Source organism: Pleurodeles waltl, chromosome 6 (genome assembly GCF_031143425.1).
Source record: "Pleurodeles waltl isolate 20211129_DDA chromosome 6, aPleWal1.hap1.20221129, whole genome shotgun sequence".
NCBI classification, from domain to species: domain Eukaryota; kingdom Metazoa; phylum Chordata; class Amphibia; order Caudata; family Salamandridae; genus Pleurodeles; species Pleurodeles waltl.
Window position 1 is genome coordinate 724,020,699 of NC_090445.1, and position 22,071 is coordinate 724,042,769.

The 22,071-nt window shown below is 44.7% G+C and overlaps 1 protein-coding gene across 3 annotated transcripts in view; it reads right to left on the reverse strand.

Annotated features, from left to right (window-relative positions):
• DENND10 (DENN domain containing 10) overlaps positions 1 to 22,071 on the reverse strand; it is a 176,658-nt gene that overhangs the window by 4,009 nt on the left and 150,578 nt on the right. Inside the window, exon 9 of one of the 3 annotated variants that reach the window (XR_011204890.1) lies at positions 6,229 to 6,381. The exons of the other annotated variants lie outside the window; for them this stretch is intronic. The gene's annotated coding sequence lies outside the window, so the exon portion shown is untranslated. The remainder of the gene's footprint in view (positions 1 to 6,228; positions 6,382 to 22,071) is intronic. 3 annotated transcript variants of the gene reach the window in all.

Sequence of the window (22,071 nt, forward strand, 5' to 3'; positions counted from 1 at the left end):
GGCATACAGGAGTCCTGTGCTCCACCAGGGTCAGCTTCAGCGCTGGCGGTGCCTGGTGCGACAGTCTTTTTTTAGCAACCACTCCAAGGACCTTCTCCATTGATTCCGTCCTTACCACCGTCCAATAATGCCCAGCATCTCTCAAGAGCCTTTCTCTAATATACACTTCATTTGTTTTATAGCACTACTCATCCAGTGTCGGGTGTTGGAGCACTTTAAATCATACACACATTATACAGTGACAAAGACTCATACACGGGTAAATTTGCCTATGGGAAATGTTACATAATACAACAATAGTAACAAGGTGTTGGAATCACACGTCATGCATATTAGTATGCAGTATATTTTGAGACTTTTCGGTTTGGGGAAGCACAAACTCAGGATTTAAAACGTACCACATAGGTTGTGGTTGTTTTTACTGATAGGAATGTATTTCTACCCAAACAACACCATTTTAGCAACATTAGGATAATGAAAGACTAGAGTTGTAGGGAGCTGGTTGCAGTAACCTCCCTCTTTTTGACTGTTTTTTAGATGCAAATTCGAGGGAACTGCAACGGGTCCCTGTTAACTAGGTCCCCAGTGCAAGTGTTCCTTCCCTAAAACAAAACACCTGGTTACTTGATCCCCAATTGACCAGGTCCTTCAGGCCCCTGCAAGTCCCTAGTAAGTGGTAACCTGGGTACCTAGGGTATGGGTACTGCAGATGGCCCTTTAGAGCTGCAGCACAATTTGACACTCTGAGGGACCTCAGAACCAATCATCGCAGGCTGCATAACAAAGTGCTCCCAAAACTGAAAACACAACATGGCACAGTCACCCCTACAGTGGGGCTTCAGCCATAAGCCAGGATACGTTATATTATAAGTGAGGGCATATATGCATGAGCACAAAATGCCCCTACTATGTCGATTTTAGGCGATGTAAGTGTATAGGGAAGCCATTTTAAATACATTTGCTGGATACTGGTCACTACAAGTTCCCCAGCTACATGATGGCTTCTATGAACCTAGGGATGTTTGGTATCAAACATATTAATAAACCCTCACTGATTCCAGTGATGGATGTATTAATACATGCACCCAGAGGGCACCTTAGAGGAGCCCCTGAAAAACCTACTAACTGCTGGCGAGCTCACTGACCGATTCTGACCAGCCTGCCACCAACAGATGAGAATCTGACCTCCCATGGGAGTGCCTCTGCTCTCGAGAGGTCAGAAACAAAAGTCTGTCAGGGATGGGGTATTACTCACCCCTCCCCACAGGATAACCTGCATTCCAAGGCAGGAGCTTCAAAGAAGCTCACCACCTTTGGTATGCAGATCTGGCCTTCCTCAGAGGAAGATGCCAACCCCCTGCCTCAGGGCCCATCTGGCACCTAGACAGGTGGGAAAATTAGCTATGCAGGAGGCGTGTCCCAACTGGGACCACCCCTAGTTTGGCCAGCCTGAAGTGGACACAACTTTGGAAATTCTGCCATATGCGTGTGGTGGAATTTAGGGACTCTGGACAGGATGATGCCCACTCCTTACAGGTCATCTAGGGTTTGTAGTGACCCCAAGGGTAAGTAGCATATGGGCCACTAGCCTTCACTCCCCTTAACGCCCCCTAAATTGAGTATTTAGGGGACATCCTGATTCCAGATCCTCAGATCTTTAGTGGACACAAAATAGTCCTGGCACCTTGCCATACCGCTGTAAAAAAAAAAAAAAAAAAACGATCAGATTTTCCTTTTTGATTTGTGATTTTGTATCATTATAGAAGTAACTTAGCTTGGGTATACATTACTAATCTGAGCCGATTATTTTTTTTTCTGGACATTTTAAAAAATGGCGAATATGTTGCAGTGAAGATGTAATATTTAATGAACTATGAGACCTATATGCTTAATTTTGGAGTCAAAACATAGGCTTGTGGGTAAAGTAGTCTTATAGAAACAGAAAATAACTCCTCAGAGCAACCCTTCTGCCATTTTCCAAAATGGCGGCTCTATAATGGGGTGTTTTAGCCATCATATTGGTTATTTATTTTAATATTGTTTTTGTTTCAGGTTTTCCGTTGATTCAAATTCATAAACATGAGAGAAACAGGTGGTAGCAGAGGATCTTTACTTCCTGACAGAGTGTTGCTAACTACAAAATCTGAGGACTCCAACAAATAAAAATATGTCATATGCCAAACTAATCTGAAAGAAAAGCCTTGGGCTGGACAGAAGAGAGTTCGAGATTCTGCAGAAATACGGCAAGACGAAGTTCACAAAAGATAAAAAACTGATGGGTGAAAAAGATAAAATATTTTATCATTGTAACAAGTGCTACAAGTCGTATGTAATGGAGAAAAGCCTGGAAAAAAATTGTCTAAAAATAGCAGAAACCAGTGAATCACAACAGTAATCCAAGTCTTCTGGAGAAAGCAACAACAATCAAACCCAGTGCCTGTCCACTTAAGAAGATCGATGGCTACCCATCATCCACCTCCAACAACTGATCAGAAAGCAGAGGATCTTAAATATAATATCTGTGGTTTAGCCAGAACAAGGGCCAAAGGAAATGACGAAAGAACAAAGTACCGAGTATGGGAGTCTCAAAGAGCAAACATGTTATTATCCAAGGCTAGTTTCTTCCAAGATTAATTTTTCAGTTGAGTAGTTGAGCTAAACAGCGAGGTTAATGTATTTGCAGCAGATCTGTATGCCCACCCGAACTGCATGTGTGCACACATTCGAAACTGTGATTTACAATGAGCTTCCAGCATCAACGTAACCGCCAGTCTTCAATTAAGTTTGCACTCTTTGAAAAAGCAAATTAAGTTTTAAAGCCACTCGAGTGCTGGCTACAGGTTCACAGTGAGATCAGAGAAATAATGGTCAATATCAATGAAACTGTAATGATCCATAATAATGAAATAAAGATTTTTCTGGTTTTAATGTACAACAACAAAATTCATTTTTGTCAGTCTAACAAAAAGAATGAGCCAGTTATGGTGTTCTCAGCTGACTTGACTCCTGAAGTTCTTACTGCCAAAACAGGATTACAGGATGCAGTAAAATCAGCAGGAACCATTTAAAGAAATGTCCTGAAAGATTTAGATTTTGGACTTAATGACAAATTGTGTGATGCCAAAAAGCTGTACAAATCATGGGAGTCAACAAGAATGCCTGATGTTGTCTTAACGTTTTCTTCATCATTGTTAATATCAGTAAAGCAAAACTGTTACAAACTAAAGTTCTTGAGTTCAGAACAGAAGCCGACAACATTGATGATGACTTTGAAGATATAAGCAAAGAAGTGGAAGACAATCCCATGAACCGACAGGCTTATGCTGTGCAAATGTACGGCTTTTTACAAATCATGTTTTATGAATTACATCATGGCAAAAAAAAAAAACCTCCACTACACATGATAACTGCCCAGGCAATATATGACAAGTGTAAAAGTAGAAGTAATCACTTCAATTAATAGGATTGGTGTATCAACAAGTTTATAATGAAATAGTACGGAGCAGAAACTTGTTAGAAGCTCATGATGTAAAATCTTGTGAATTCGACAACACACCACTTCCAAGTCACTTTACCAGGAAAGGATTTACAATTGCTGCTCTTGATAATTTTGATTTTGAAGACAGCTATTGTTTGTCTGGAACATCCAGCACACAATACTGCCACAGTGCTTTTTCAAGACTGTACCAATGAATTAGCTGCTGGAAAACAATCTGTCAGCTGTAGGCTTAAACAAAGAAAACTGCAAACTTATAACCCAACTGCCTTGCCACCGTGTGCAGAATCATAAGTCATCAACACGTCCCAGTCTATCTGAAAGTTTAAAAGTGGCTGAGGACATGATCTTCTTCTACCTGATGCTGCGGTCTGCAAAGCTGATTTAACTGAGTTTATCATATTGCTGACTGAAGGATGAAGAAAAGCCAGTTCCTTTCTGGGCTGGACTTTATGCTCAGTTCTCCCAATATACCGTTCCACTGAAGAAGGTTGGGTTTCTACCAGTAACACAATCTCCAGTCACAAACTACACAACAGTATACACAGCTCTAACAAATTTCCAAACTGTGTGTGCTCAGTTTGAAGACCAGCCTATCCTGACAAAAGTCTGCGATGAAGGTGACTTCTGTATTGTAGCTGACATTTTTATGAGCCATACAGTATGATCTAATGACCTTTATCCAATGATGGGCGTTTTCCACATGATAAAAATTGTGTTACGGTGTGCAGGAAGTTATCTCCGTGGACGTGGCATAGACAATGAAAAAAGAAAATTCCCCAGTGGGATAAACGGAACTCAACCCCACACAATGCACAGTCTCAGCCACTCAGTGCCTCCAATGATCAATCTAAATAAAGGAGTCGGTGATAAACAATGTAAATTTAATTAATACAAACCCATAAAATTATAAAATAAAACCACACTTTACACACTAAAAACAATGATAAAACAGTCACATATAAAAATGAGACATAAGGGAGACAAGACAAAAAGACAATTCACTTATTGAGGCTGAAATCATTGGAAGCAAAATGTCTAGTCAGTATTGAGCGAAACCCTTTATGTTTGTTCGATACAAGTTATGCTCATCATTGCTGAGGCTACAGAAACACTGCGTTGGAATGCTTTATGGAACAAGAATGACAGATTAGGTTTTGGATATCTTAGAAGTGAACAAGGCACAGGGTGCACTTCTTTAAACATAACATAATGCAAAGCTAGGCAATGTTCAATACACAGTTCAAAATCAGAAAAACTGAAAACCAATTTAGTAGAGTTTGTAAAGGATGTGAAGAAAAATCAGAACTTTGCAAGTACTGGGGAAATGTTTTACACATGACACCTCTAGTTAAAAAACATGGTACATGCCGATTGGGAGCTGCACGTGAAGACTGTAGGGTCACTGACTACTGTGTTTCGCAAAGTTGATTTTTTTGGAGAAAGTGAAGAAGCTAGTGGTGGAAAACCATACCTCTGCAAAAAATTCATCCAAAGTCATTTTGTGGTGAAAGACAAAGTGAAGGTTTAATGCTGTGGTTCCAGATATGAAACTCGAACAGACAATCTAGAGATTACATAAAAGTGCCAAGGGAATTGTTGGTCAGACACGTAAAAGTGAATATGTTGCTCAATGACAGTTAGTTTATCATTAAGTCCTCTATGCAGTTGACTATTTTAATAAACATGTTGACAACCTTCTTCATTTCATATAGCAGCAAGGAAACCCCTTTGAAATTACTGAGCCTGTGCGACTACACAACACTGTGCCCAAACCATATGTGGATGATTATATAAGGACACATCTACTAGATATCCTGGAACATGGATTGAAACTATACGCATAACTGAAGCAGGAGAGAGTTGTACTGAAAAAGCTGTTTGACATAATCACTAAAGCTAAACATTGACGCTTTAATTGCCTTAGTAAGCGTTTCATTCAACCAGCCTCTATAAAACTGGTTACATAAAAACAACTTCACAAGCGCATAGCGAGATTGAAGTAGCAATACAAACCATTAAAGCACAAACCCATACAAGAGCTAAAAAAAAAAAAAAACTTTAACCTAAGGAATTTCTATCCGAAAAGGTGTCCTCATTGAAAACTGTTGTTTCTGTGAACTTTATGTATCAATTTTGAATGGTCAATATTTCATCCATGCAAAACTTCGGAGAGGTCCTTCATACTGTTCTACAGATATCAAAGTCAGTGTGCACCTTGCAAGAATTGCACATCGTCTTTGACAGTTATCTTGAACTATCTGTCAAAGAATGTGACAGAATCAGACGAATGTGTACAAGTAAAACAACTGACCTTGCCTGCATCAAAAATTCGACACCTATACCTGTGCAACTTGAGAAATTCTGATCATCAACATCGAACATGATGAACTTGGAGATGTTAACTCGGTAAAACAATGCTGATGATTCAGTGAACATTGAACTTCCAATTATTACAAGTGGAATGATTGTCAATGAGGAGTTGTTGCCTACAGGGATATATTCAAAAGGTATGGGCCATATTGTTCAAGAACTTAACAGCAAATTGGAAGAAGCTGACCTTCATGTTATGCTACATGTTAAGTGGGCTGTTCGAAATAGGTCCCATCGAGTCATTGTACTATAAAATGACACAGATATTACTGTGCTACTTAGATTTGTTGTAATGTTCATAAGTCAAAGATTGTCAGAGTTATGAATACGTTATGGAACAAGCAAGAAAAGACACTTACTCCCGCTTCATATTCTGTACAAGAAACTTGACCCAGAGATGCCTAGTGTTGTTATCAAGGCACATATTCTTATGGGTTATGGCACTATTAGCAAAACTGGAACAAAGCTTGGAGCTTTAACTGCAGAACCGTTGAAGTTTCTAAAAGGTTTTGCTGAAACAGAAGAAGAATGTGACTTTAAAGACATAGAAAAATACCTTGTGCATGTGTGGAAAATGAGACTGTCACACATTTGACGATCTTTGGTACAGTAAGTTCAAGACATCAGTCCCACTAAGTGACCTTCCACCGACACCATATTCTGTGCGTGGACACATTAAAAGAGCATTCTACTTGATCAGAAGATGTGTAAATGTTTTAGATCATGCATATGTAGAGAAATATCAGTGTGAATTTAGTTGGGAAGATATTGAGGGGGTGCTAAGACACACGAAACTTCTAAAGCCTCTAGCCACAGAACTTACACGTACATATACTTGCAAAACCTGTGCTACAAAAAGATGTCCCTGTCAATATGCTCTTCTCAAGTGTTCAACATTCTGCAAATGTACCACGAGCGATTGCCAAAACAAATTAAGTGAACTATGAAAATGTGTCTAAAACAGGAGTGGTAAACATTATCTTTTTTATATTCAAATCATAAACATAGTTTGGTGTATACATAAAAGGATTAACAATGATTATTTTTTTTTCATTTCTATATATTTCTTCCTCTATTACAGCCACCATTTTGGTAAATGGTAGAAGGGTTGCTCTGAGAAGTTTTCTGTCTTAATAATACTACTTGACCCCAAAAACCTATATAGGTTACATACTTCCTGAAATATTACATTATCACTGCAACACTTCCACCATTTTTAAAAATGTCGTCCAGAAAAAATAAAATAAAATCGGTCCAGATCAGCAGTATCTACCCAAGCCAAACTACTTCTCTAATGATTAAAAAACAAATCAAAAATGAAAATCTCTGGACAACAATTTTCTTTACAGAGTTATAGCAGGGGGCTGGGATTAAAAGGAGAAGTGGACAAGAAGCATGCTGAACCTGAGAAATGGGGAGCACAACTGCCTTGGCGCCAAACCTTCGCCTTCCTGCTGTACCCGACCCTCAAGAAGCAACTGACTCTGTCCTTCCGCTGCCACCTCCAAGAAACTGGGAGAGCTTCTAGTGTCTGCAAATTGACAAGAAGAGCTCCCTTCAAGTGGGGCAGCTGCTCCCCTGCACCAGCTGCCACCCAAGAAAGAACGAAGGACCAGGACTGCCAAAAACCTGACGCCAGACGTCACCTAACCCGTGCTGCAGTGGGCCATCAGTGTCAGCCTGGTCCCCAGGTCCTCCAGAAGAGAAGCCCACCCTGAGGAGGATAATCAAGGGTGTCCCAACGTCTACCCACCTCGTGAGACCTGAGCCCACCTATTGGCTGGGTCGGACTGGATCCCCAGTCCACGCCTGCAGAGTGTTTCTGAGGGCCCCTCCCCCTGCAACCATGAGGAACTCCAGTGCTGGACCCGACGCCAGAAGACACCCCTGAACCTGTGCTCTACAGCCTGAGGAGGAGTGTACTGATGGTGTCCCCACATGCCCGAGGCCTTCAAGGGTCGAACTGCCCTGTGGGTTCCCCTGGGCTTTCCTTCCAGTCCATCTCTGCAGTGACTTTGTAATCGGACCGATCTCCATAGACTTAAATGGGATATCCAACACCGAAAAACACCTCTGCACCCGGACGCACCAGAGCTCCCCGAGGTGACCTCTTGGTGTGGTCTTGGATTTTGCTCCAAAACCCTCTTAAGTCCAGGAGATTGGGCCCGTAGGTCGTTGGACTGCTGTCTTCTTTTTCCTCCATAGGACTGCATTGTAACTCCTTAAAATATGCACTGTCTACTTTTGAAAACTATACAAAACTCAAAAAGTACTCACCTGATTCCGATGATCTTGATATCTAAATTTAAATAAAAGTATGTGCTATTTGTATAAATTGGTGTCAGATTTCTAGATTGAGTGTGTGTCTCACTTACATGCTTAGCACTACCCTCTGATCTGGCTCTCCTCATTTGTTCAGTAAGTCAAGGGGCATCAAGAAGGGGGACAGGAAGATAGTTGAGGAAATTGTTATGAGGTATACAAGGAAAGCAAGTGAAAATGAGGCACTTGCTAAACCAGGTATCCGTCCCCTCCTGCTTTTGAAAACATCAGATGGGCTTGAGCCATACCTTAGCCAAGTTGGGTGCCCCTGGGAAAGGTTACTTTTAACTAAATTTTGGTTGGGCACAATTTGCGCATATGTATGCTTCCCCCCGGGAGAATATGATCTGAAATTTATCTTGATATGCCCCTGTGACAGCAGTTCCCCACAGACCGTTGACCATTTTATTTTTTTCTGTAGGTAGATATGATCTGCTGTGGCGCAGGTATCTACTCCCAATTTATAGGGCCAGGGGTTTAAACAGTATAAGCCAGCTCTTTTGTTTTTGCTAGTATTAAACATGTAGGCAATATTACTAGCAGTGCTTTCCTTTTAGAAGGGAGTTTTGGCTTGGAGCACAGATATGAAATTTAATGTATAGGGATATTTATGTTGTTTTCATCTTGTACTGAGTGGAGTTTTTATTTTATTTTTTATAAAGGTGTCTTTAATGTGTTTTTATTCTTTTTTATGGTAATTGTTATATAAACGAATAAAGCAGGCAATCCACTTTTTGTTACAGACTGTGAGTTAGAAAGACGGAACATACCTGAATTTTATGACAAGACCGGAGGCTCCTATTATGCTTTCTTAGTTAAGTTAATAAAGGGTTAAAATCTGAGGGGGAGGGCTTGAGAGAAGGAAAACTATGACTCAGCCAGAGGCTGCCAACCGAGAGGCAGAAAATGCTAAGGCCACGCCTTAGTAGGAAGTGGCAGAGTCAACAGTTAAATCTGCTTGAACAGGCAGAGCCTGAAATGCGGTTTTCGCCCGTTGGAAGCGGCGGAGAAATGAAATGTGGAAATACTTGAGGAGCGCTTTGAATTTCGTGCGCTCAGAAACGGAGCGAAGGGGAGAATGCCGGTGAGTTCAGACTCGCATCAGCCGGCGCTCACAATGGAACGTTAACGCGGCTACGCGAGCTGCAGAAATGCCTGACAAACGATTCGCGCCGCGCACGCTAAGAGGACTTTGAGACATAGAAAATGAAAGCGCGAACACGCTTACAATGTTAGACAACAATAAACATTGAAATTAAGGTTGAAACACGATAAAATAGAGACAAATACCGTAAATTTTACAAAGCACTAAAATATATACTTATCTTGACTGCGAGCAGCAAGAAAAGAGGGCTGCCTGCAGTCAGGATTGGTATATCTTATAGTGCATAGTGTTGTGATTGGCTAACTTGTTACTCTAGTCCTCCCATTGGTTGCCTGTTACGCAAACCTCTGGGATTGGTGTTTTCTCTTGGCTGCTGTTAAAATAAAGCAGGAAAAGAAAGCATAATACTCGCCTCCGTGTCTTTAATAAAATTAAGACTTTCCATCATAAATTACTTGGAAAATCTACATTGTTTGAATACTGCGGAAAAGAGACCATCTTGGCAATAAACCCTAAATACATGTAGAGAACCACTCTGTTCTAATGCAACTGTATATGTGGCTGGCCTGAATAAGTGCCTATATTTTGATCTCACTTTGTAGTGAAATAATGACTAACAAGAAATCATTCTAAATTTAAAAGGTTTAAGGTTGGTTAGCAACTTGAGAAAGGTGGAAAAACTGAGGAGTGTGCAATCTCCCCATTTATGCAGAAGTTATTGCAATTAACAATAATGTCTTCGAAGTAAGAGGCCAAACTTGGCAACTGCGCTTTGACTCAGAAGAAGATACCATCAAGAAAGTCAACACAAGGTTTACATCCCAAAGATGAAAAAAGTGACTTAAACAACGACAGCTGATTATGTGGGCACATGAAAGAGGACAGGGCAGCCAGATAACCCTCGACTGGAGCCCCTGCACTGCAAGAGAAAGTGTGAAATTCTGAACAGCAGAAAGACAAGATTTAAAGGGATTCAAACATTCTGACTCACACCACTGCAGTCATTTGTGTCTGCGACCCCCATGGATACATTTTGTAGCAGGGTTTCTGACAGCCGATATGATGATGCAGCTTTCTCAGGGAGACAAAAGAGCCTTGTTGGCATCACTCAGGCCCTGCCTAGCCTGCTGCAAGAGCATTTCCGTTCTGTGAAAGAGAGTAAGAGGCAACAGAGTGCTGAATGCCAACAGATTGGCATACCAAATCGTTCTTACTAAATCTGGCGCAATTAGGATCATATGTGCCTAATCCTCCCACACCTTCCACTGGACGTTCAGCAGAATTTGTGTAATGCTTACAGCAGACCCCAGACCAGCCTCAAGGCTCCTCCCAGAGAACCATAGAGAACTACTCAGACAAGCGTGTGCCAGAATAGCTAGGATAATTAATTTTTTGGGCTCTGGGAATAGGTGTAGGGATAGACACCCCAATTGGGGAAAAAAATACCACAGTCACTTCGGAGTGCAGTTGTAGTCCGAAAGACTACTATGTGGACAAACGCTGCCTAATAGCCTGATACCAGGCAAATTCCCTCTTCGCTGTATCCACTGCCACAAATTGATTTACAACAGGTGATCTTACCCTACTGTTTATACAGTATAATGACCATTAGTGGTGTTGTCTTACAAAATCTGAATGGCACTCCCTGGCACTGAATGGAATAATGTCTTCAAGGAAAGGCAGACTTCTGAAAGCTGTAGCACATTTATATGCAGATGGTGCTGTGATGAGGACCAAGGTCCCCACACCTTTATGCCGCCCAAATGAGTACACCAGTCCAGTGAAGAGTTGCCTGTGGCCTGCACTTAGAGGACTGACAAGATGACCCATCTCGAGATTGGAGAGGTCCATTCTCCAGTGGAGTTCTGGGTGATCAGACTGGAGATCAGCAATGGAGAGGAAGCTCTTGCCTAGGTAAAGGGCAGAGGCACTCTTCTAAAACCACACCTGTATAAATAGACCCTGTTCATAAGCTATTGCTAGTGGAGTGGAATCCACCCTAGAACACCACAAGGGATGTGTGGGGGATCACTTCGTGGGGGGGATAGAGAAAGAGGCGGAAAAGAGAGAGAGAGTGTGTATGTGTGTGTGTTTGGTTTGAATGATGTTATATTATTTCCTTTTCTACAAGCTCTACGTGAAGGTATATATACTGCTTTCTATATAAAATACAGTTAAACCACAAAAAATGTGCGGCCTTAATTCCCCTTGTTTCTCCTTTTGCATGCATTTAGAGCACTCAGAGCATACTGGCATTTTAGCTATCAGTTTGAGTATTTCAGAATATTTTTACATACTGCCCCTGACATCTGCTTCTTCAAATTCTTTTATTGGCTCATCAGCACCACCTTCTTGATACAGATTCTGCTCATTAGTAATCACAGTTCTATCAAACAAGCACACGCAGGTAAGGTTGGTGTCCCTGATGATGATGCAGGTTACACTCAAGCTACAGTACGAGCTATGGCAGTAGGATTTATAGGCATAGAAATTAGGACAATGCAAAGCATTCATCATTGCTGAAGTAAACCAAGTTTGCCGATAGTTTACATGCGTCCTTTTAAAAAAAGACATTGTGTGCACACTGGCCAAGTTCTCTGGGTCAGAAAACACGTCTACTTCAGCATAAGGTGTTTAATAAATCTTAAAACTTAAGTGTAGAAAGCTGGCACTTTATATGGTATACCAAAGTGAGGTATACTGTGGAAAGAGACCATGGGTCCCTTGTAAGTGGACAGGGCTTTCTCTATCAAACCCTAGTTGTTCTTTTAGAAGGTAGTGTGGTCGAGCAGCCCTAGGCTTATCAGGGAGGAGTGTCAGACATTTGCTGCAGGCACACAGTCAATAAATGATACACACGACTCAATAAGAGGATTCACACCAGTTTATAAAAATAACACTTATCTTTATATAATTTTAGGCACCAATATCATCACAATCAGGTAAGTACATTTCAAGTTATGAACTTTTACAGGTTTGAAAAATAAACAATGCAATTTCTGAAGAGGTAATGTTATCCTGAGGATAGGCATAAACTGTATACAGGTACTTCATAGCAGCTTGCAGGACCATTCTTCTGGAGTTAGGATAAGTATAGGGCAAGGTCCAAGGCAGCACACTTCGGGAGGCACTGGGCTGTCCTGGTGCAGAGGTGCTTTTCAGCGTTGGGTGCCCTAATGTTATCCTGTGGGAAAAGGAACATATACTCCATTTGGGCACTTAGCAACAAATTACAGGACTGTTCTTCTGGAGTTAATTAAGTATGGGTCAAGTCCCAAAGCACCACCTACAGGTCACTTCGGGAGGCTCTGCGGCGTCTGGGAGCAGAGGTGTTTTTCAGCCTCGGGTGCCCTCATGATATCTTATGGGGAAGAACCAGATACTGCATACAGGTACTTGACGAAAACTGACTTGAGGTGTGTATTGGACAAGGTACAAGACTACACCACCAGGTCACCTTGATGGGGCTCTGGGATGTCCAGATGCAAAGGTGTGTTACGGCACTGGGTGTCCCATTCACCTCAATGGGGATCAGTCCGGTCAGAAAGAGGCTGCAAGTAGGGACTGGGGGGGGACAGTCCGGGGGAACCCACAGGGATCCTCGACCCTTGAGATCCTCAGGCATTTAGGGGCACCGCTGGCTCACTTCTCCTCAGGGTGTGGGGCTCGGGTGCAGTGGTGTCTTTTTGGTGTCTGATTCAGGTGTAGGAGATACTCGTGGTTGGAGGGGACCTGCAGGCAATGGGAAGTTCACAGTTGGCAAACTCAAGGTGGGCTTCTTCTCTGGAGGTTCAAGGGACCACACTGGCACCATTGGACCACTTCAACTCGGGCTAGGGGGCACAGTTTCTGGTTTGGGGTTTTGGCAGGACTGAGTCCTCACAGTTATTCAGGGGTGCCTGCAGGATGCAGGGGAGCAGTAGGCAGACTGGGGCCAAGTCAGCTGCTGGTCTTCTGGTCTGTTTTTTGCGACTCTTCAGGGTCTGTCTTCTCTTTCAGGTCGGCAGGATCCAGGTGCCAGGGGCTCCCCTTAATACTGAATTTAGGGGCATTATGGCAGTGTAGGAGAGTAGCCAACGGCACCCCAAATGGTACTGGTGGATATCTGAGTTAGACCCACCAACCATGCAAAAAATCTAGGCATCATCCTAAACAACAAGCTGAACATGACAGCACAAATCAATGCAGTGAGCTCCTCCTACTTCCACTTCCTACGTATGTGACAAATGATTTCCAAGTGGTGAGGAAGGTCTGACCTATGAATTAGTCTTGCTGAACTTATTAGCGACCTTCGACATGGTGAACCTCAATTTGCTGGTGTACCTTGTGGCGGATGCTAGGCTTCAAGGCCTAGTCCCCGATTGGATGAGAGAATGTTTGGAGAACGAAACTCAGTTTGTCATCTTGGGTCATTTTAGGGCCACAATGGGCAAAATGGATTGTAGGGTCCTTCATGGCTCCTCTTTATCACCACACCTGTTTAACATTTACATTAAACCCCTCATTGACGCTTTGGGCAAGAGGAATTGTAAAGTATATAATTATGCCAAAGAACACAATAATAGGGGGTGACTTCAATGCAGTCCCAAACCCAGGGCTGGACACGAGTGGGGGATCCTCAGCCCATCGACAAGCCCTGACCGCTAGTCTTTCCATATGGATGTCATCAACGGGGCTCTGCGACGCCTGGAGAGCTTGGCACCCAAGGCGCACGCAATTCACACATATCTCTGCAGCTCACAACACACAATCAAGGATAGACCTGGTTTTCATGTCGCCAACGACTGCAGTCACCTCTCCCACATCGAGATTCTACCGCGGGGGATCTCAGGTCACGCTCCGGTCTGCCTCAGGACGGGCCTCGCAAACCCACTGACCCGCCCCATATGGAGGCTAAACGCATGGTACCTACAGGACGAGGACTACGACGATAGCTTAAGAAAGTCGTTACGCGAATACTTTAATATTAATGGGGGCTCGGTGAGGTCGCCCGGAACCCTATGGGCGTCGAGCAAAGCGGTGTTGAGAGGGACAGCTAGAGGCCTAATCCGTGCACTGGAACGCCACCGGGACTCTCGAATTGCCCATCTGGAGGCTCACACCATTCATCTCGAGGCAGAGCAAGAAACACACCCGAATGAACGGATAACCAGACAACTCCTGCTGATTCAAGAGGAGATTCGTAGTCTATCCCTAGAAGCAGCCAAACACATGTGGGGCGCTTCCACGGCCCGAGTTTATGGTTGGGGTAATAAAACAGGGAAACTATTATATTGGTTGATTTCCCAACAACAAGCTCCCCGAATTGTCCCTGAGATTTGCAATAAGCATGGGGAACGGCTGGTTGAACTCCAGGAGGTGGCCAAAACGTTCGCTGAATACTATACGGTCCTGTACCAAGCGACAAATTCAGAGAAGATGAATTCCCCAGACGGGTTCATGGCAGCCATTTCGCTCCCAGAACTGCCCCAGGTGGATGTCCGGGCATTGGAGGAACCGTTCACGGAAACGGAAATTGGGGAGGCTATAGCGGCGATGGGAATGGGGAAAATTCCCGGGCCTTACGGTTTTCCTCCAGAATATTATAAGAGGTTCAGGGATGACCTGGTCCCGCATCTAATGAATCTCTATGCAGAAGTTGACCAGAAAGGCCTTTTTCCAGAGGGGATAGATGTTGCCACCATTGTTGTATTGTAAGACTCAACCCTCTCCTGCGCGGACTACAGGCCCATATCTCTGATTAACAGTGAAATAAAAATCTATGCTGCGATACTGGCCTCTCGTCTCAAGAGGGTGATGCCCCTGCTGGTGCACCCAGATCAGGGTGGTTTCATGGCCGGACGTAGTACGCGTCACTGTATACGAAGGCTCCAGGTGGCCCTTGCGGGGCGACACCGACTGCCCCAACACCTAGCCCTCCTATTCATCGACTTCGAAAAAGCGTTCGACTCAGTTGACTGGGGGTTCCTTTTTGCGGTGCTCCGGTGCGCGGGTTTTGGACTAAGGTTCCGCCGACTGGTCCGGGCCCTGTATACAAAGCCTACGGCACGGGTGCAAGTCAATGGAGTCTTGTCGTCGGCCTTTCCGATTCATCGGGGAACCCGACAGGGGTGCCCCCTCTCCTTTTTGCACTGGCCACTGAGCCATTGGCGGAGATGATAAGGAAAGACCCGATTTAGCAAGGTTGGAAGTGGGGCTCTTCGTACGAAGACCGAGTGGCCCTATATGCGGACGACGTTCTGTTGTACATGGCTAACCCGGGAGTGACCGGCCCCCGAGGTTTCCATCTATTACAGCACTTCGAGGAGGCTTCGGCGCTCAAAATGAACCCGGCCAAATCGGTACTGGTTCCTCTGGCACGGTCGCGAGAGTGCTTTGACTGGCAAGAGGTGATCCCCCTGCGTAGGCTAAGTTTTAAATACCTAGGGATATGGGCTGCGCTGCTCCCAGAGCTAGCCTGGTCCCTGAACTTGATTCCACTGGCGTCTCGCATACGGGAAGACCTTAAGCGATGGCAATCATTGCCCCTGAACGTGTTGGGCTGTGTGGCTTTATACAAGATGATGGTCCTACCACGTCTTCTATATGTGATCCAGAACCTGCCATTCGCGATCCCCCGATCATGGTTTAGAAAGCTGGATGGAATTACCATTTCCTTTATATGGGGAGGGGCAAGGCACCGAGTAGCGTCCTGGAACTGTCGAAGAGGGGTGTACGATGGGGGACTGGACATGGCCGACCCTTACCTGTACTACCTGGCGACACAACTCCTGGTGGCTCACGATTGGTTCGACGGGGGTGGTAGGACCCGGCATATCAGGTAGAATTAGACGCTTTGAGGTATTCCCGTATCCAGAATGTGCTATACGGTGCACCAATCCCTAGGGAACTGGAGCCTATCACCAAGGCGGTCTTTTTAGCATGGAGATCGGCCCTAAGACACACTGGTTGGAACAAAGTGGTTACTCGGCAAACCCCATTGGGGCATGGCAGCTGGCTGAAAGACAGCCGAACTGAAGGGATTCGGGAATTGGGACACATTGGGCATATCCTTGGTGGGAGATGTGTGGAAGGGAGGTATGATGAAGTCCTTTCAGAAAGTTCAACAAGAGTTCCAATTGTCCCCGAATCAATTTTTTAGATATCTCCAACTCCGGCATGCCCTGGCTATGCACCTAAAGGAGTCGACACCCATACCGGAATTCAACCCAGTGGAGGCTAAAATACTCATGGGAAGTCTGGGGAAGAAAGGAGTCTCTCAGATCTACAAAATGTTAGTTACCAACGCACCTGGGGACCTTGAACACCTTAGGAAGGGATGGGAGAAATGGGTGGGTCCACTTGAGGAGGCGGACTGGGCGGAAGCATTGATGGCTCCCCGAACGCTGGCAGTGTCAGCAAGGCTGAGGGCAACACAATTTAATTTTCTACATAAAGCATATCTGTCTCCAGATAGACTGCACAAGATGTGTTTCCGCAACTTGGCCCAATGCCCACGATGCGGTGAAAACCAAGCTGACTTCTTTCATATGATATGGTCCTGCCCCGTGGTTCGGGTGTACTGGGAGGGAGTAAACCATGAGCTGAACAGTGTCTTGGGAGTAACGCAGGTATTGACCCCCAAACAGGTACTATTGGGGGTGATGGATGACATGGAGGGATCTAGAGCGGACAAGACCTTGGTCGGAACAGTGACGATGGTGGCCAAGAGAGACATTGCGGCCACTTGGAAGACCGCCAGGGGCCCCTCCCTTCGGAAATGGAGGCAGGGGGTGGACTGGTGTGCAGCCCAAGAAAAAGTGGTGTACAAATCAAGGGGATGTCCCCATAAGTATGACAAGATTTGGGGGAAATGGACGGGATTGCTAGACTAAAGGGGCTTAGTAGGCTGTGCCTATGCTGTAATTTCAAACTATGAAATCTTGGAGAACCCTGTGTATCCCGAGTACAGAAATATCAGATTAGAATTGACTGTTCAGCCGGCGACCAATGGACCAGGGCTTGTATGTTACCTACATACTTTGTCTGTTCCTTTTAAAAGCAATAAAAATGTATTTATAAAAAAAATAATTATGCCAAAGACTCCCTGTTTCTTTCTTTCAATACCTTATTTTGATCAATGGCCATAAAAGCACAAACAAAATACATAGATTCAAATAAACATTTTGGCCCAAGACATAGTAGTGCTCACAATTGATCTAACCCACAGACCTTCTTTAAAAATAATGTCTTCAAATTAAAGTGCTTAACAGAGTTTAACACAATGCATTTAAAAAGAATAAAAAGTACAAAGCTTTCGTCCTCCTGAAGTCTTCTTGGAGCAAAGAGACCCGAAACCTGAGGTCTCAGTTGATATCATTCTAAGTAGCAGAAATCTGGACTGAATATGCCATTCACATTTTAAGTATTTTGCGACTGAGAATACAATAAAGGGTGTGGTGTCAAACGGGCAGATTCTCAATGCAACCCATAATTGGCGCGTGCCCAGGGCATGACATAGTGGGACGATCAAGTGTTTACGTTGTCTAGCATAATTATGGCAAAAAAAGGAAGTGCTCAACTGATTCCACCCACATGGCACATGCTGGGCATATATTGGTCCCCTCTTTAGTGCCAGTCCATTTGGAAGTAAGGACACCAGCGGAAGCGTGCCCAGCCTAAAACTTATGTATAAAGCCTTGGTAAAGAGCTGATCAATCTCGTCCATTTATGGCTAGAATTGAGGGATGAATTTCACTTCCAAAAAACTATTTGCAAGTGAGCCTGCGGTTACTTGGTGGATCATGGTTGCCCAATCTTTCTCCTAGAAGACACGCTTCACCAGAGTTACTGAGGTCGACATGATCAGCTCTGGGCAAGACCACAAATTCAGAAGCCCAGAGAAGCTAGTGTTGACCTCATGTACTTCAACCACAGAAGGGTGACCACTTCCTTTTGCCTGCCTAGAATGTATTTTAGGCCATGTTTATATGGTTCCAGCTCTGGGGTCAGCTAGATCCTTAGCCAACATAATAATGGTTTAAATCTTACTGTAGGAATGATAGCCTGGAAGTCCAGATCAAGTCTGAACATTAATGGGGCACTCTGAGGATGGAGTTTGAGAGCAGCCCTCAGAAATGTATTTTCAGCCACTCCCAAGGCATCAACAGTGCAATATCCCCACAGTTCGGCTCTATAAGCTGCAGCAGCTTGCACTCTCCAGATTTCAGAGAGAGGAGATACAGGACGGAGGGAGGTCCTTTTAGCCACATCCAGGGTGACTCCAGTCCTATGATTAAGTAGGAGCGTACTCTTTACGATCTTACTGGCGAAGGAGCTGCTATTATAAAGACGAACTTTCAGATAATCGAATTCTATGTCTCTCCCAAGCTTCTCAACCTCCAGAGTAACAAATCCCTCTAAAATGCCTGTTGGGTGGATTACCATAGGCCTCGTTTTATTTGGTGTTAATGTCCAAGCTGTGGTTATTACAGAATAATTTAAACCTGGCAAGGAGGATCTCAATCCCCTGCAGTGTTTAGATACCAAAAGGATTTCACCTGCGAATGTAGTGCTGGGGTTTGCATTCCTCCTAGGGTTGGTGAGTCACTGTTGCAATTCATTAGAAAACCAACGCAACTATTTATAAAAAAGGAGAAACAGCATAGGAGCGAGGATTCAGCCTTGCCTAACCCCACTGTTAACTTTGACGTGATCCGTGACTTCCCTATTTACTCCTCACCTGATTTGGGCATAGTTATCATGATGTAATTGTACTATGACATTCTAAAGTAGGGCAGGAGGACCTAACTCCTTAAGGACACTATACAATCTGTCCCCGGGAACCATATGGAAAGCAGCCCTCAGGTCTACAAACGGCAAATAGAGGCTGCCTTTGCTAATATCAACCTCCTTCCACCTTAACAGCTGTAATCTTAACACCTGGTCTACTGTGTTTATTTGTTACCGAAACTCCGCTTGGAATTCTTTTTTCATCCTCAGGTCAATCCAGCAAATGGTCCAAATTTGCCTGCAGAAATTTTTCTTCCCTGCTTAGGCTTACTAGGCGGTAATTGGCTGGATCAGAATTCAGACCCTTCTTAAAAATGGGCACTATTATCTGCTTCTTTCCAGGAATTTGACAACCTGCCATGATGGCATTGGTGAGGCAATTTAAGTAGGGGGCGCAAACGATGGGTTCAGGCTTAATCATATCCGCAGGGATCTTGTATGGCCTTGGGGCTTTGCCTCCTTTCTGCACACAAATTGCAAAATGGGTCTCGGCCAAAGTAAAATAAGCTGACAGGTCATCAACACTGATTTGTCCAGCAAGTGGATTTAGCACTGGGGATTCACAAACAGTAGCGTAAGGAAGATCATCCAGGCCCACACTATGGAGAGCAGAAAATGTTTGACCTAGTCCAGGGAGAGGATGACATTTTCTGATCTCAAAATAGTTGATTTGGTGCCATGACTAACCACATGCCAAAAATCACACTGGTTATCCGAGAAGACTGTGGCCAAAACGTCCTCGCAGATTGAAGTATCCCAGTCTACTCAGGCCTGTTCCTGAACTAATTTGTACTTGGCTCTGGCTAGCTGTATGTCATACTGAGAGCCGCCTTTAACACTTTGGACCAAGGTGCTCTTAGCCAATCTATAGGATTTATTATACCAGGAGGGATTAGAGGGAGTGGATTATTTGCCTTACACAGGGATTTAGAGAACATAGTATTCTTTTTTTTATTTTATATTTATTTATACAATTTGAAAGTACAACCGGAATAACAATCCCCTTCCTATAACAGCACTATCACCAAAGACACCGACTCTAGTGTAGCAGAATTCGGCAATTTTATAAAGTAATAAACTGCAATAGGTAAGTTGTTGGGGCCATAAACAACAGCTGTTTGCATTCGGGGAGTAAAAACAAAGACACCTAACATAAATATAGCAAGGCGGCAGGAGCAGGTGAGACGACACTGCAACAGTTCGCATCTTCTTACAGTCGGGGTGACACAACCATTCCCAAAATGTGTGTCAGTTAACTCTAGCACACGTCGCTCAATAAGCAGTCTCCAGGTACTCAGGCAAAGGCGCCCAAATATCTCACGGTCTAGAACCCTCAGGCGCCAACTCCCAGAATGTCTCCAACTGTTCTCGGCAATAAGCAGCATCACACAGCCAGTCAGTGACCCGAGGAGGTCGGTCGCGACCCCAACAAATCGCAACTCTGCGCTTCGCCAATAGCAGCAACATGCCCACCAGTTTCCGCTGAGCCGGCGTAACTGAGTCCACACTACCCAGCAGCGCCAGCACAGGAGAGGGAGCCAGCTTAAGCCCAGTCATCTCCCCAATCACCTGCGCAACCTCCAACCAGAAATCATACACTTCTCCACATTGCCACGCCAAGTGAAAAAAGTCAGCATCTGGGGCATGACATCGCTCACAGGAAGTATCTGCCCGCAACCCCATAGCACACAGGCCCCAGGGGGTGTAATAAAGGCGCTGTAGAAACTTGAAGTGGATTAATCGCAGACGATAGTTTGGCGAGAGCACCCTCATATGCGCACAGCACTTCTTCCACATCTCATCAGAGATTACCATTCCCACATCCGTCTCCCACTTAACCTTAGCAGACATTGCAAGCGCATCCCTCTGATCCTGCATGCATCCATATAGCTTAGTGACTAGCTTCCTCTGCGTCTGTGCACTCCATACTACCTCCAATGCTCAACAGCTCCGGGGACGCCGGGAGACCAGAATATCGTGCTTGAAGCATTGCACATACACGCAGCACATATAGCCGATGCAGGGCACCATCAGAACCATCTCTCAGCGCCACCTCCGGAGAGATCAGCTGTCCATCCACAAACCAGTCCCCCAGGAGGGACAAATCCGAGTCGCGAAGATATGTCCGCAGCCGCGAGTCGCGAAACAGCCGCTCATCAGCTACAGCAGCCACCTCCATCGACGGTGCAAAAGGCTCACACACACCAGATTGCTTCAAAAGTGCCCGCCACAGCCCAACAGTGCACGCCACAGTGTCCACCCCCTGAGGTCGAGGCCGAGACAGACCCCCGAACACTCGCCTCAGGTCATCCGGCCAAATCGCGTCATTCTCAGGAGCGAGATGCAGCATATAACGAACAGGGCGGATCCAATAATACACAAAATGGGCCTGTGCACAGTAGTAATAAAGCTCCATATCCGGAGTGGCAAGTCCGCCCAGTTCAAACGGAAGTATTAACTTCTCCCATGCAATTCTGGGTTGGCGACCCGCCCAGACCAGACAAATCATGGCAGAGCGGAGACACCTCAAAAAGCACGCTGCAAGGACCAGAGGGAGATTTACAAACAAGTACAATATTTTGGGCAGCATTATCATTTTGGCAATGGCTATTTGTCCTATCAGTGACAGTGGCAAGGAGCGCCACATCTCTATCCTATCTTCCAGCCAGGACATAACTGTACCGTAATTAGCCGTCCAAAGTGTCTCAACGTCACAGCTCAGCCAGACTCCCAAGTACCTCACTGGGCCATCAGCCCACTCAATAGGATATCGGGACAAGAAGCCCACCGTTCCCGATGACAGGGGCAGTACCACAGATTTAGACCAGTTGATCGCTATACCCGAAAATTCACCAAACTGTACAATCTCATCCAGCAAAACATCCAGATTCTGCCGGGGCTCTCGCACATACAACGCAATGTCATCGGCATACATGGAAATCAAGATGGCCCGCTGCCGAAACGGTAGCCCTCTGTCACTATAGCGCTGACGCAAACAGGCCGC